At 44.2% G+C, this 15,097-nt stretch overlaps 1 pseudogene; it reads left to right on the top strand.

Moving 5' to 3' along the window:
* Positions 1 to 453: 453 nt before the first annotated feature.
* On the top strand, positions 454 to 14,472 carry LOC147724342 (homeobox protein Hox-D13-like; annotated as a pseudogene).
* The last annotated feature ends 625 nt before the right edge of the window (positions 14,473 to 15,097 follow it).

Genomic DNA, 15,097 nt, shown 5'->3' with positions numbered 1-15,097 from the left:
ACAGGTTTGAATGGCACGTTATCAATGGGACAAAAGACTTCCACCAAGAGGTGGTCGGTCCAGCCAACCTGGATCGGGTTGGATACCTTCATCCTCTCCAAAGTGGAGAAGAAGGGATCAAGGATGTGTCCCCCAGTGTGAGTAGGAAGCGCAACAAGTCGAACAAGTTGCAGTGCTTCAAGATCTGCAAGCAAAGTGTCTATGGCTGTAGATGAGACGCGATCAAAGTGAATGTTAAGGTCGCCGGTGATATTAAAGTTCGCACCGCTAGGTGCTAAGGAACTAACCATGTCAGCAAGGGCGGACTTGAAGGCTGTGCCATTGCCTGGAGGGCGATAGATAAGAATGCCACTCAACGTGAAATGATGACTAAAGGACACTTTAAAGAGAGCACTTTCACAGGCAGGCAACCCAGGGGCTTTCCATTCCGCTGGGAAGCACGATTTTACCGCCATGGCTATGCCGCCTCCTCTTGTGGCACGATTCAATGTAAAGACCCTATATTCCGGAGGAAATGTAAGATTGAGAATAGCGGCGTCCGAGTCCTGGAGCCAGGTTTCGGTAAGAAGAAGTTGGTCGGGGGAGTCCTTTTCAATGAGGTCATGTATAACTATAAACTGGTGGTATTTGACCAGTGACCTCACGTTCAAGTTCCAGATCCGAAGTACACGGGCGGCCCCCTGCAGCCACAAGTGAATGGACCGGATAGGGGGTCGACAGGGTCGCATGAACCAGCATCGACCCTATTCCTGAAGGATAGCAGTTCATCCCGAGTATAGCAGATTGAAGGTATAGCAGGCATAATAATAGTAGACCTAACTTGTGCCCACAGTCTTGCCGCGACTCGCGCTTCCTCGTCGCTGACGGGCGCAGACGGGCAGGACTCTGGCAGCGCGACGGCGTCCCTACTGGAGCGACTTTAAGTAGGCGTCCCGCGCTGTTGTCAGAGAGCTAGAACGCTCAAAATGGCGCTCACCGAAGTAGGATCCTTGTCCTGATCTAAGATGGCGCCCGCAAAACACCAGCCCCGGGAACCGGACCCGCCCAAATGGCAGTGAAACAACAAAATTATGTGCAGTAAGTGGGCTCCCAATTAAAAACAGGGTAGAAGGCTCTAAAATAAGAAGAAAATAAATGGCAAAACAGGGTAGATTAAAAGTAGGCGTGAGCGCAACAGCGGTCAGTGCAGCAGCGTGGTAGCGAGGTAGCTTGTTCAGGCTACCAAAGAAACTAAGATCGTCTTAAGTAGGCGTCCCGCGCTGTTGTCAGAGCGCTAGAACGCTCAAAATGGCGCTTGCCGAAGTAGGATCCTTGTCCTGATCCAAGATGGCGCCCGCAAAACACCAGCCCCGGGAACCGGACCCGCCTAAATGGCGGTGAAACAACAAAATTATGTGCAGTAAGTGGGCTCCCAATTAAAAACAGGGTAGAAGGCTCTAAAATAAGAAGAAAATAAATGGCAAAACAGGGTAGATTAAAAGTAGGCGTGAGCGCAACAGCGGTCAGCGCAGCAGCGTGGTAGCGAGGTAGCTTGTTCAGCCATGATTGGAGTACAAATACCGCCGACCCCACAAGTGGCACTCTTGAGCCTGATCCAAGATATTACTACAGTACACAAGAAATATTTGGCAATGGGAAAATTGCTTGCGAAACACCAGGTGGCCTGCAGATGTGGTAGAGGCTGTGCCTCCAAATTCAAGGACTGGCTGCATGACCTCTCCACTTGGCAGGACCATCTACATTGCTATGCTGATCTCCTACCTATAACATCCCACCCAAAAGTTATCTGGGGCCCACTGACCACTTACCTACTTGCACAGGGGTCAGACAGGGAAGCGGACCAGGTAAGCTGGGAAGAGGTAGCTGGAGGCGGGGGGAGTAATGAGGCTCTAATAGATGCTGTGCTAGAGGGTACAGAGGTACTATACCCTCGAATATGAGCAGGCCTAATAGCAGTAAACAATTGAATGGAGTGATGTTGGAATCTTTATCCACATAGATATGGGCTGGTAATGTATGTGAGATAATATTGAACTGTATTTCTTCAGAGCCCTGGACTTCGGAGCTGAATGTTGCTGATATCTGTAATATACTAAAATGCTGTTTTATGTAGGGTGGGGGGTTCTTTTGTTATGGTCTGGGCAGAGGGAGGGAATGATTGCAATGTGTTAAACAATCATTTGGCAAAGAATATGAAACATGACAGCTATGGCTATCTTTGATTGGAATCAACTTTCTTCTCTATGTAATGTAAACATTTTTAATAAAGGTTTTTGAAACAAGTGTGCACGTGTATGTGAGTGTCCGTTGGAGAGTGTCTTTCTGTACAGTGTGTGCCCATGTACATGTGGCTGTGTTAGTATGTGTGTGTTTTTGTGAATTTTGTGTGCCCATGTACATGTGGCTGCGCCGGTGTGTGCCCATGTAAATGTGGCTGTGACAGTGTGTTAAACTTGGTATGGGTTTGTGTTCATGTGTGCGGTTGTGTTTCTATGACTGTGTGTTACTTTGTGAGTCCATGTATTTCTTCTTGCATGTGGTATGCATCCATGTTTGGTTATTTGTGTGTTCCTGTGTCAGTACATTTGGGTGCTAGCTTGTGTGTGTGTGTTTCTGTAGCTCAGTGTTTACATATTTTCATGCGTATTTGTGTCTTTGTTTATGTGTGATGTTTCTCTGTGTGTATGCCTCAGAGTATGTATGTCTTTGTGTGTTTTGTGTCTGTCTGTCCTTACATAATTATTTGACGGTGCGTGGCTTGTGTGTCTCTTTTATTCAACGTATTGTGTTGCAGGAAGACACAACTCTTTGGTTCCTGTCACAACGCACACTGTTGAGAAAGCTGTATAAACACGGCAATAAGTTAAGATGCGTGGAGTTAGCCTTGACAATTAAAATCAAGGCTTCTTCGCACGTGCCCTACAAGAAGAAACGTAGTACAGTGTGGGCTCTGGAAACATCTGCCTCTTGTCTTGATGTCTCCCTCAACTCTGTTTTACGTTACTGTCAAAAACATATAACCTGGTGCACAGCCCGTGCTTGAAAGAGAGCATGCATTAGAAGCGAAATTGTAGGGGCTGGAGCTGCACTTCTGATAGGTGCAGGGGACACAGGAGCTGCACTTCTGATGGGTGCAGGGGGCACAGGAGCAGCAATTCTGATGGATGTAGAGGGCACAGGCTCAAGTATGAATCAGAAGGTGAGGGAGACTCGTTGCGGCCACGCCTCGGTGGATTTTGTGCGAAGGCCCATCTTGTGAGTGGGTACACAAGGCGAGCCCTCCTTGCGGAGGGTCCAGCAGACAAGGGCCCTCTTCCCTGTGGAGGTGGTAAGGGCACTCGGGGGAGCAGCGGGGAACTGGATTGAGGCAGTATCCCTCCTTGTGGAGGGCGATGGGGGTAAGAGTCCTTGAGTTGGAGGCAAGAGCTGTCCTTGATGTGGATGGTGGCGAGGGGGTAGAGTGCTGGAGGCCTTCGTGTTGAATATTTGGTTGGGGCAGGACTCCTCTTGTAGAAGGGCCTATGCGCAGGGGACTTGGTATGAGATCACCTTGTGATGGGGGCTGAGGGCATAGATGGTCTGAGCGCTCCAGGACCACGTTCTCTTAGAGGGCCAATGGCTTTGGACTTGGCATGCTGCACACACACTTCCATCTCCCTCCCTCTTGCAGGAGGTTAGTTTTTATAACCGCACTGCGATCACCTAACCTGCTTCAAGGGAATCTCTGACTTTGCGAGGCCTGCGGGTGGAGGAGAGAGCCATGTGCAAGCCCGTGAGAGGGACAGGTACGGGTTCCGAGCAGAGAGCACGTATTCCAGCGGCCAGGTTCGGGGCTTCCTCTCCTTCCCTAACGTCTTCGGGCCCACTGCTGGTCAAGCAACATCTGGTTTCACTTTCTCGACACCTGAGAGATCTTCCACCACTGCCTGATCAGACTCCAGCAAGGATAGCATCACCAAGGTCAGCGTGCCCTCCCTCTGCTATGGCTACCACTTTGGGAACTGCTACTACAGCTGACATATCTCATACGGGGTTGGTGTCCAGCAAAGTGCCCTGGAACTGTCACCTCAAGGGCCATTCCTAGTGAAGAAGTACATGGATGTGCCAGCCTTGGGCAGAGGGGGAGTTACAGATATGGTGGTCCTAGACGTTAAATTCCACAAACAATATTTGATATTATTTCAAAGAAGCTTTTTCAATTCTTATTCCACATGCGAAATCAATGATGCAATGAAGAATTTTGGAAACAAAGAAGAGAAAACACAATAGCCCAAAACAAACAGATGTACAGTATACACACAAAAGAATTGTTCAATCGTTTTAAAAGTAGAGGAGAGAAGACTCTACTGTTTATTCTCAATAAAATTCCTCCTCATGGTACAGTACATAAATATGCAGTTATTGTGAAACAGGGGGTTACCAAAAGGGTAAAGTGCATAGAGTGAGAAATTTAGTGCTCGTGTGAGAAAGAAAAGGACCAAGAGGTCAGGGGATGGTGAATTACACAAATGTCTTTGAGTCCAAGGTTAAGATAATCCTTGGCGTGGTTCAACAAGAGCCTGCCCTCAATGGTTTTTTGCAAAGAAATGTCAATCTTTTTTGTCTTTGCGGCGATCAATTTGCTTGGTGCTTCGTATCTTCGGAGGGGTGAGTGGGCAGGGGCATAAGAGATGCAGGCTCAATGAGAGGGAGATTGTCAACGTTTCGACCCAAGGATACGAAGGGCAGTTTATATCCTCATGGACGGGTCTTCATCAAGACGGGAAAGGTGAAGGGAAGGAGCTAAGTTACATTATACTCATGTAACCCCAGCAGTGTTGGCGGACACCTGTAACAAAAATGTAAGGGCTTCGTATCCTTGGGTCGAAACGTCGACAATCTCCCTCTCATTGAGCCTGCATCTCTTATGCCCCTGCCCACTCACCCCTCTGAAGATACGAAGCACCGAGCAAATTGATCGCCGCAAAGACAAAAAAGATTGACATTTCTTTGCAAAAAACCATTGAGGGCAGGCTCTTGTTGAACCACGCCAAGGATTATCTTAACCTTGGACTCAAAGACATTTGTGTAATTCACCATCCCCTGACCTCTTGGTCCTTTTCTTTCTCACACGAGCACTAAATTTCTCACTCTATGCACTTTACCCTTTTGGTAACCCCCTGTTTCACAATAACTGCATATTTATGTACTGTACCATGAGGAGGAATTTTATTGAGAATAAACAGTAGAGTCTTCTCTCCTCTACTTTTAAAACGATTGAACAATTCTTTTGTGTGTATACTGGACATCTGTTTGTTTTGGGCTATTGTGTTTTCTCTTCTTTGTTTCCAAAATTCTTCATTGCAGGATTGATTTCGCATGTGGAATAAGAATTGAAAAAGCTTCTTTGAAATAATATCAAATATTGTGTGTGGAATTTAACGTCTAGGACCACCATATCTGTAACACTCAATACCCAGGTCCTAGGACTTTCTTTGGGTTACCCCATATATAATAACGGTTGGGCAGAGGGGGAGGCGCACAAGGCAGCAAGGGGCCCTCACGGGACAAGGAAGTCTCCCACTTTCTGGGATACTCTGAGCCTTATCTGCACAAGCCTGGGTACTTTAATGTGGTGTCCAGCTTTGGACCTGGCGAGCCCAGGCACAAAGCCTACATCTCCATGAATGGCTTAGAGCCATGGACTTTGGTGCATGGCTGGAGCAGTGGGGTGAACTGCGCCATGGAGCAGCCTCACAGCGCACACTTATGGAAGTCATCCTTCGCAGTCAGGTCTTGCTGCTGCCACTTTTATCCTTCTCATTGGTAAGACTGGGGCAGCTGTATTTGTCTGTAAGGTAACCTGGAGCACGTTTGCAAACTTCACATTGCCTTTTTTTTGGTCAGATCTGAAATAACAGATTTTGCAAATACTTTGTGGGTTTCTGCATTTACACATGGAGAAAAAGACACAAATCTGCCCAAACCCACTTAATTCAACAGAGAAAAATGTGCCCCAAAGTCACCACTATTTTGCAAATTTTGTTGAAAATTCACCAGTGCGTTTCCTAGAGCATTCCCAGCAATGCACATTACAGAATACTGATGTTAAGGAACTGCAAGAGCAAGGAACATGCTTGGCTTCGCATGGAGACAGAATGAAGTCTACAAGCCCCGGGAACCTGGCCAACCCGGGGGCTTATTAAAACGGAGAGCGGGAGACCATGCTTCATTAAAAAAAAAATGTGTTGGTGGGATTCGCGCTGGGTGCGCAAATCCTGCTGAAAAATTAAAAAATGAAATGCTTTTTTGGCCCTGGCGGTCCCTGGGGGACACCGTGAGCAGGGATCTATGACAGAATTTCGACAGACAGAATTTCGACCTACACAAATATCGGCGTAATTATATCGATAGCAAAAATATCGACGCCCTATGTACAACATGGTAAGTACCAAAATATCGAAAAATTAATATCGATGTTAAAAATATCGTTGTTAAATATATCGATTTTTTTTAAATTTAAAATAACATAAAAAAAACTGTAAATAATACTTATTAATTACTTAAACATATTTAAATATATGTTATAATTGTTAAAAAAATAATAATACATATTTAATAAAAAAATAAAATGATAAATCATATATAATATATAATTACTTAACAATAATTACTATTCCCACTCCAGTGGGAGCAACAGTAGGGAAAACTGACCCTGAACACTAAAAATACCCCTTTACCCAAAAACCTAAAACTGACCCTGAACCCTAAAAATACCCCTTTACCCATAAACTGAAAACTGACCCTGAACCCTAAAAATACCCCTTTACCAAAGAACTGAAAACTGACCCTGAACCCTAAAAATACCCCTTTACCAAAGAACTGAAAACTGACCCTGAACCCAAAAAATACCCCTTTACCCAAAAACTGAAAACTGACCCTGAACCCTAAAAATACCCCTTTACCCAAAAACAGAAAACTGACCCTGAACCCTAAAAATACCCCTTTACCCAAAAACTGAAAACTGACCCTGAACCCTAAAAATACCCCTTTACCCAAAAACTGAAAACTGACCCTGAACCCTAAAAATACCCCTTTACCAAAGAACTGAAAACTGACCCTGAACCCTAAAAATACCCCTTTACCCAAAAACTGAATACTGACCCTGAACCCTAAAAATACCCCTTTACCCAAAAACTGAAAACTGACCCTAAACCCTAAAAATACCCCTTTACCCAAAAACTGAAAACTGACCCTGAACACTAAAAATACCCCTTTACCCAAAAACTGAAAACTGACCCTGAACCCTAAAAATACCCCTTTACCCAAAAACTGAAAACTGACCCTGAACCCTAAAAATACCCCTTTACCCAAAAACTGAAAACTGACCCTGAACCCTAAAAATACCCCTTTACCAAAGAACTGAAAACTGACCCTGAACCCTAAAAATACCCCTTCACCCAAAAACTGAAAACTGACCCTGAACCCTAAAAATACCCCTTTACCCAAAAACTGAAAACTGACCCTGAACCCTAAAAATACCCCTTTACCCAAAAACTGAAAACTGACCCTGAACCCTAAAAATACCCTGTTACCCAAAATTTATTAATATTACAAATAAATTACTTCCCACCCTATTCCCCTATAAACCCACAACCCGCTCCAGTAGTAAAACATATAATTTAGTTAAAAATATACATAAATTATCAATTAATTAATCAACCAATCAATTAAAATAAATCATTGCCAATTAATATTTAATTGCAAAATAAATTAATCATTGAAAAATAATTATTTAATTACAAATAAATTACTTCCCACCCTATTCCCCTATAAACCCACAACCCGCTGTGGTAGTAAAACATATAATTTAGTTAAAAATATACATAAATTATCAATTAATTAATCAATTAATCAATTAAAATAAATCATTGCCAATTAATATTTAATTGCAAAATAAATTATTCATTGAAAAATAATTATTTAATTACAAATAAATTACTTCCCACCCTATTCCCCTATAAACCCACAACCCGCTGTGGTAGTAAAACATATTATTTACTTTTATATATTTTTAAATTATAAAAACATATTAAACACATATTATAACAATTAATTTAAATACTTAACTAATATTTCTAACACATATTAGTAAATCGAAATTACTTACATCGATATATATGCTATCGATATTAGTGATTTCGATATTACTTACCTTAGGGTCGATATTCTGGCCATCGATATTCTGGACATCGATATTCTGTCCCATCGATATTAGCAACTCGATATAAGTGTAGGTCGAAATTAAAAACTCGATATTTTGACTGTTTACCCGTGAGCAGTCCTAGGGGGTCAGGGTATTTCTATCCTGCCCCTTTCCTTCATTTTTAACCTTTTTTCACTTTTTTCCTTGTGACTCAGTTTTACCCAGTCACAAGATGGCTGCCAACACTTCCTGGTTTAGAGTGTTTGCAGCCAAAATGAAGCTCATGATCGGGAGGTTCGCGGAGCATCCTCGGTCACCAGATATCAATATTTTTTTTTGAATATTCCTCAGGAACTACTGAACGGATTAACACCAACTCACAAAAAAGCACGCTTTCTTAACCAATGGCTATCCTTTTACCAAATTTGGTGTAATTCAGTTCAGCAGTACTGGCTGTAGCTTAGTTTCCTATGGAAATTGAATGGAGAAAACATGTTTTGGGACCCCAATTTTCTCTCAGCTCCCGCTTGAGGAATCACTCAAAACTTTCAAGACAGGAGCTGACTGGAGTTCCCCATCAGTTTTGAAAATTTAACAAAGATTCATCAAATGGCGCCAAAGATATTGGCAAATCAAAAACCGCTAATTCCTATGACAACTAGGACCTAACTATAACTACCTATTGGCGAGCACCAATAGTTAATATATATACATACATGTCACCCTAAATATAACTACTAACGGTTTGTGTGTAGCTATATGGGTGAGTGTGTGGTTATGTAGCTGGATATATGGGTGAGTGATTGGTTGCATGAGTGGCTGAATGGACCAGTTAATGATTGTGTGAGTTGCTGTACGAGTGAGCGAGTGGGTGTGTGAGTGGCTCTATGGAGGAGTGAGTGGGTGTGCAAGTTCTGGTATAGGTCTGTGAATGGTTATGTGAGTGGGTGTGCGGGTGTGGGAGTGGGCTATGAGAGGTTGTATTGGGGTATGAATAGGTTGGTGAGTGGTTCTGTGGATGCTGTCATCAGTGAGGTCATTTGAGATTTCATCAGTGAAGTCATATGTGATGTCACTGACCATATCAACAGTGATGTCATATGTGAGATTATAAGCCATAAGCAGTGCACTGCAGAGGCGTAAGTTACTGTTAGCTCAAGTAACTGTAAATGCAGAATTTCACTGGTTTTGCTTGAGTGAAATCTTAGCCTAAAAATAAAGTCCCTAAACCCTTTGTGTGTTTCTGTGAATTTCTAAGGTTTTTAAAATTCTATTTCCTTACTTTTACATCCCAGTTACCTTTTGTTTTTTAACTGAATTTCTATGTTTTATTTAGCTAGTAGTCACATTTGCAAAGTGGTGGAGAAAGGGTGTAGGGTTGCCGACCAGCTCTCAGGAATCCTGCTGTGTTGGACCTACTGGAGGTAACAGGAGGGCTTCTGGGCCCCCAAGGACCCTCAGCATCCAAGAGGGCTTCATCCCACAAACAACAATGCGCCAGGAGGTGCATTTACAATGTGGTGGAGAACAGGAGTGAGGCCTCTGAAGACCTCTTAACAATTGCGATGTGTCGGACTTTTTGGACATAACAGGAGGGGTGGTTGGCCCATAAGGACACTCTAGAGCCAAGGAGACTTCATTACCCAGCTAGCACCGCATTAGTTGGTGTGTTTGCAGAGTAGTGGAGAAAGGGGGTTTGGTCTCCGAAGCCCTCTCAGCAATTGCACTCTGTAGGACCTACTGGAGGTAACAGGAGGGGTAGTTGGTCCCAAGGATCCCATGAAGCCAAGGGGACTTCATCCTCAAATCAACAGTGCACCAGGAGGTGCATTTGCAGAGTGGTGGAGAAAAGGGGCATGGCCTCTGACAACCAATCAGCAATTCCACTGTGTGGAACTTACTAGAGGTAACAGGAGAGATAGCTGCCCCCCCAGGACCCTAAGCAGCCAAGAGGACTTAATTGCCCTCAGCAATCCCGCTGTTTGGGACATACAGGGGGTAAAAGAAAAGATTGTTGGCCCCCAAGAACCTGCCACAGCCAAGGTGACTTCCTCCCCAAAGATTTGTATGCCAAGAGGTGTGTTTGCAGAGTTGCGGTGAAGGAGCTGGGCCTCCGGCAACTTTTTAGGGGACGGGGGCTGTGTGGACCCCCTTCCTGGGCCGTATTCAGACCCGAGGACCTCATCCCCTAGGGCTACAATTTTATTATTATTTAAAAAAAACAATAGGGTAGGAGGGCCATGCGGCCCCCTCCTAGGTCGATTTTGGCCCATGTACCCCATCCCCTGGGGCCTGCTCTCTTTTTTTCAAAAGGAAAGTGGTCCATTCAGCCCACCTGCTGGGCCAATTTTGGTCCTGGGCACTCCATCCCCAGGTCCCGACCTCTATGTGGGTGCCCTGGTCCCACCCAGGGCACCCACTTAGTTAGGAATGTTGGGGAACATGGGTGTGAGCCTCAAGGTCCCTGCAGTCCCTGCCAGCTCCCCACCTCCTTCGGGAGCCAGCATTGTTTAGACACAGAGGGAGCTATTGAACATGCAGCTCCCTTTCTGTCACAGCAATTGTGGTCCGCTTTGAGCAAGCCAACTACCCCTCCTACCAACTCCTTCGTGCCACCTATGCGTCTTGTTACCTCAAGTACTTCCCACGCAGTATGATTGCTTAGAGGTTGTCAGAGGCCATGCCCCCTTTCTCCACCAGTTCGCAAACGTGCCTCCTGGCTCACTACTAGTAGGGGAAGATGACTCCTTGGCTATTGAGGGTCCTTGAGGGGCAACTACCCCTCCTTTAACCACTAGTAAGCCAGTGGGTTTGCTGAGAGGTTTTCAGTGGCCATACCCCCTTTCTGCGCCTCTCTGTAAATGCACCTCCTGGTGCACTACTAGTTGGGGGATGAAGTCCCCTTGGTTCTTGAGTGTTCTTACCAGCCAACTAGCCCTCCTATTACCTCCAGTAATACCCACACAGCAGGATTGCTGAGAGAACATCAGAGCCCACAACCCCTTTCTCCACAACTCTGCAAACGTGCCGCCAGGCACACTACTGCTTGGGGAAGGAGTCCCTTTAGTATTCCTACCCAGTCAAGCTGGTTGCAAACACTTCCTGGTTGAAGTGTTGGCAGCCAATTACATGTTAGTAGGGTTTCTGTAGACTGCTGGGCTCCCAGACATCTATATTTTTTAAGGTAAATATCTCTGAAACTACTGAACCTATTTACTCCAACTCACATAGAAACCTCTGGCTTTTTGCCAATTTTGGTGTAATTACGTTCAGCCGTTTGGGCTATATGTTTTTTCAAAAAATGAAAATCCCCATAGATCTAACATGGGCAAAACGTGTTTTGAGTCTCCCCTTTTTTCCTAACCCCCACTTCATCGATCACCCCAAATCTTTGAAAACAGCAGCTAAAACAAAAAGTTGACGTTTTTTACATTTTTTTTTAAGATTCAGCAAGGAGTGCCAAAGTTATCTGCAGAACAAAAACACTTTTACTATGAAAACTTTGGTCCTCATAATAACTATCCACTGGTGACTGCCAGTATGTATATATATCACACAGTGGTGGCTGCCAGAGAGAAGGAGAGAGAGAGAGAGAATCCCTGTACTGGGCAGGAGCCTTCTGATGATGGGAGCAAGTGATCTGGCTTGGTTAGGAGTGGTCATTGACTGTTTAAAGAGAGAAAAAGCAAGAATAGGCCTGTTTTTCATGGACTGTTCTCCTTTACACACACCACTATCAAAGATACTGGGGCTAGTTGAAGTGAGGTTACTCACCTAGGATGTTACAAAATACTATACCAACAACTGATCTTAGAAACATGTAGCAAAATTACGTACACAACAAAAACTGACAGTATCTAGTGGGGCCTGAAAAGGTGTAGAAACACAGCAATGGCACCTGGTGCTGCACAAGAAAACATTCTGACCCTGGCAGTCAATAAAAAAAATCATGACCTGCAGAACGAGCAATGTTCATGCGCCACTGTTAGAAATCAGGTGTCTGGTTGGCAGAGTTATGCACCTTGGCCGAGCAGGAACCACAATCCTAGTAAGGGTGAGTGAGGTACACACTAAATGGTCACCTGTGCTCACCCTTTGGTAGCTTGGCACAAAGCAGTCCGTCTAAACTAATGAGGCAATGTGTAAAGTATTTGTGCACACACCTACACACACACACACAGCAATTTAGTGAAAACACCACAAAAAGACTAGACACCAGAAAAATAGATTATTATATACTGAACAAAACAAGATCATAACAATAAAATTCCAAATAGTAAAGGTCAAGATATGAATTTTTATAGAATAAGTGAAAAATAGCACTGAGAAGCAAATAGTTCGGTGTTACTGTAGGTTGCGCTGAACCGGAACAAAGTCCAGGCGGCGAAAGAGCGTAGGCCAGTAACAGGACCCACACAGGGCTAACTTAGAAAAGTACCCTAAGCTTTGTCGCAGAACTACATGTGGTAGTGGTGAGGCATCAGTTCCTTGGAGGAAATGCAGAGTCCGGAACCGAGGATGATGCGCCAGGTTAATCTACACTGGAGATGTGTTGATCTTTTTCATGTGCTGGTGGCTATGCATTGATCCCTAAAGCGGTAATCCAGGAGGTGCTGCTATGTGCAGTACGCCGGATCCAGACCTCACAGTGGTACTGATGCATCATTCCCAATGTCGCTGCAGACAAGATGTTGGTATCTGATCAGCACAGAGATATTGAAGCACAGGTTCTGGCAGATGCTCCACTTTAAACTCACATCCAAGGACCCTGGACTGGCTTGGCACAGTTGACAAGAGTAAAACTAACAGCAAATAAAGTCTAGGAGCTGGGATGAAGTTGAAAGGTAAGGTTTTGTATATCCCTGATACTTCAGCTACAAGAGGCACGTCAACAAGCCCTTGGAGAAACTTAAACCCTTAGGATGTAAAGAGCCAGACCAGTCCTTTTCACTTTTAGGCAAGAAGCAGCAGGCCAACACAACAAAGCAGGTAGCAAAGTGGCAGCCCCTCCAGCAGCACTGATATCAGCGGGCAACAGGCCAACACAGCAAAGCAGTTAGCAATGTGAGAGTCCCTCCCTGAGCGCAGAAGCTTTTCTTCCTGGCAGAATCTTCTTCCTGGAGTGTCCTGAGTACATGGTGTCAGAGGCCCAGTGCTTATACCTATTTTAGCCTTTGGATTAGGCAGACTTCAAAAAGGTATTTGTAGCACAAAAGACCCTACCCTTCCCTTTCCTGGCTCCATACTCCCTACAGGGCGACAAGGCACAGACCTTTAAGGTAGAAATTTCATCTCTTCCCTCTCACAAGGCTCGCACAGACCTATCAACATGCAGTTGACCACTCGGGCACAGCTACCCTTCCTTTGTGTGCGGCTGTCTAGCAGGAATGCAGGAAGCCAGCTGTCACCCACCCCAGACTTGTATACTAGAGACAGGCAGAAGGCACCACATGATTTATGTAAGAACATGCCAACCTTCGGGTGTGACGGCACCCGAGTAGGAAGTCGGCAGTTTTTCATTAACATAGCCAGGCCATGATTATGACTGACTGTGCTTACTAAGTAGCATTTAACGCTTGGGTTGCATCGAGCAAGTTTCACCGATCTGCATCTGGAATTCATTTCCTGTGGAATACCTCCTCATTAAGGGCTGAGTTTTTGATCATTCTTCCAATTGTGTGGAACATTGGAGCACATCAATTATTGGTGGCCAACCTCATTCTTCAGGCACTGTCTTACTACAACTTAGGTTCACACCCCCATCCCCCGTCTGTCTTGAGAAAGACCCGTAGCTGAGGTGTTGATCCTCCCTCCACAGCGCAAGGGTCGGAACGTCGATGATCTCTCCGCCATCTGTGAAGCCTGTACCCCTGTTCCCCTGTCCACCTCTTCCCCTGAAAAACGATAAGCTAACCATATGACTAATATACGTGGGCCAGGCTCCTACTAAGGGAATAGACCCTTAGTCCCTGTTTTAAATTATTGGATCTTCTTTTATATTCATTTTCTCTCTTTCACTTGAGCACACACTTTTGCACTTTCTACTGCAGCATCCCCTCGATCTTTCTGCTTTAGAGATTTGTATATATGAATGTGAAATAAATTGCTAACTTATATGACTTTATATAACATTGTGCTCTAAATAATTTTTGGGTACTATTGACAAGACTATAAACGCATTTTGGCTTTTTGTATGTTTTCTTTTCTCCTTTTGATTTTTCAGGATTAAATACCGTGAAGTAAATCGGACTAAAAATGAATGTTCGCATTTAAATGTTCTTGACTAAAAGTATGTCCAGGAACATTTTTTGCTGTAATAACTTTCTATGAGTGACATTTTCAGAACTGCAATCTAAAAACCAACTTCACTAAAAGATGTCATTCTAAATGGTGAGTCCAGAGACACAAGGTTTTATGTTGTGTTCCTATATTTTCCCAATTAGAAGCTACATTTATAAAATGTTATAAGTTAGCGTTATAAATGTTATCCTATGGGTGAGATGGCCTTGCATTAGTGAAACATGAATTTAGGAGTATTTTACTTCCAGGACTTGTAAAACTTAATATTACATGTCCTACCTTTTAAGTAAACTGCATCTTGCCCTTTGGCTGTCTAGGGCCTACTCAAATGGTGATGTATAAATAATGAAAAGGAAGGTTTGGGCCTGACAAGTAGGTTATCTTGCCAGGTTGACATGGCAGTTTAAAACTGCACATACAGGCTCTGCAGCGGCAGGTCTGACACATGTTTAAAGGGCTACTTATGTTGGTGGCACATTAAGTGCTGAAGTCCCACCAGTAGCATTAGACTTAGAGGCCCTGGACACATGTAGAACGCTGTACTAGGGACTTGTAGGTAAATTAAAGATGCCAATCAGGGATAAACCAATTGTTATCACATTTTAGATACAG

This window comes from Lissotriton vulgaris, chromosome 4_1 (assembly GCF_964263255.1).
Source record: "Lissotriton vulgaris chromosome 4_1, aLisVul1.2, whole genome shotgun sequence".
NCBI lineage: Eukaryota > Metazoa > Chordata > Amphibia > Caudata > Salamandridae > Lissotriton > Lissotriton vulgaris.
The sequence above is the reverse complement of the archived record's forward strand: the minus strand, read 5'-3'. Positions and strand labels throughout refer to the sequence as shown.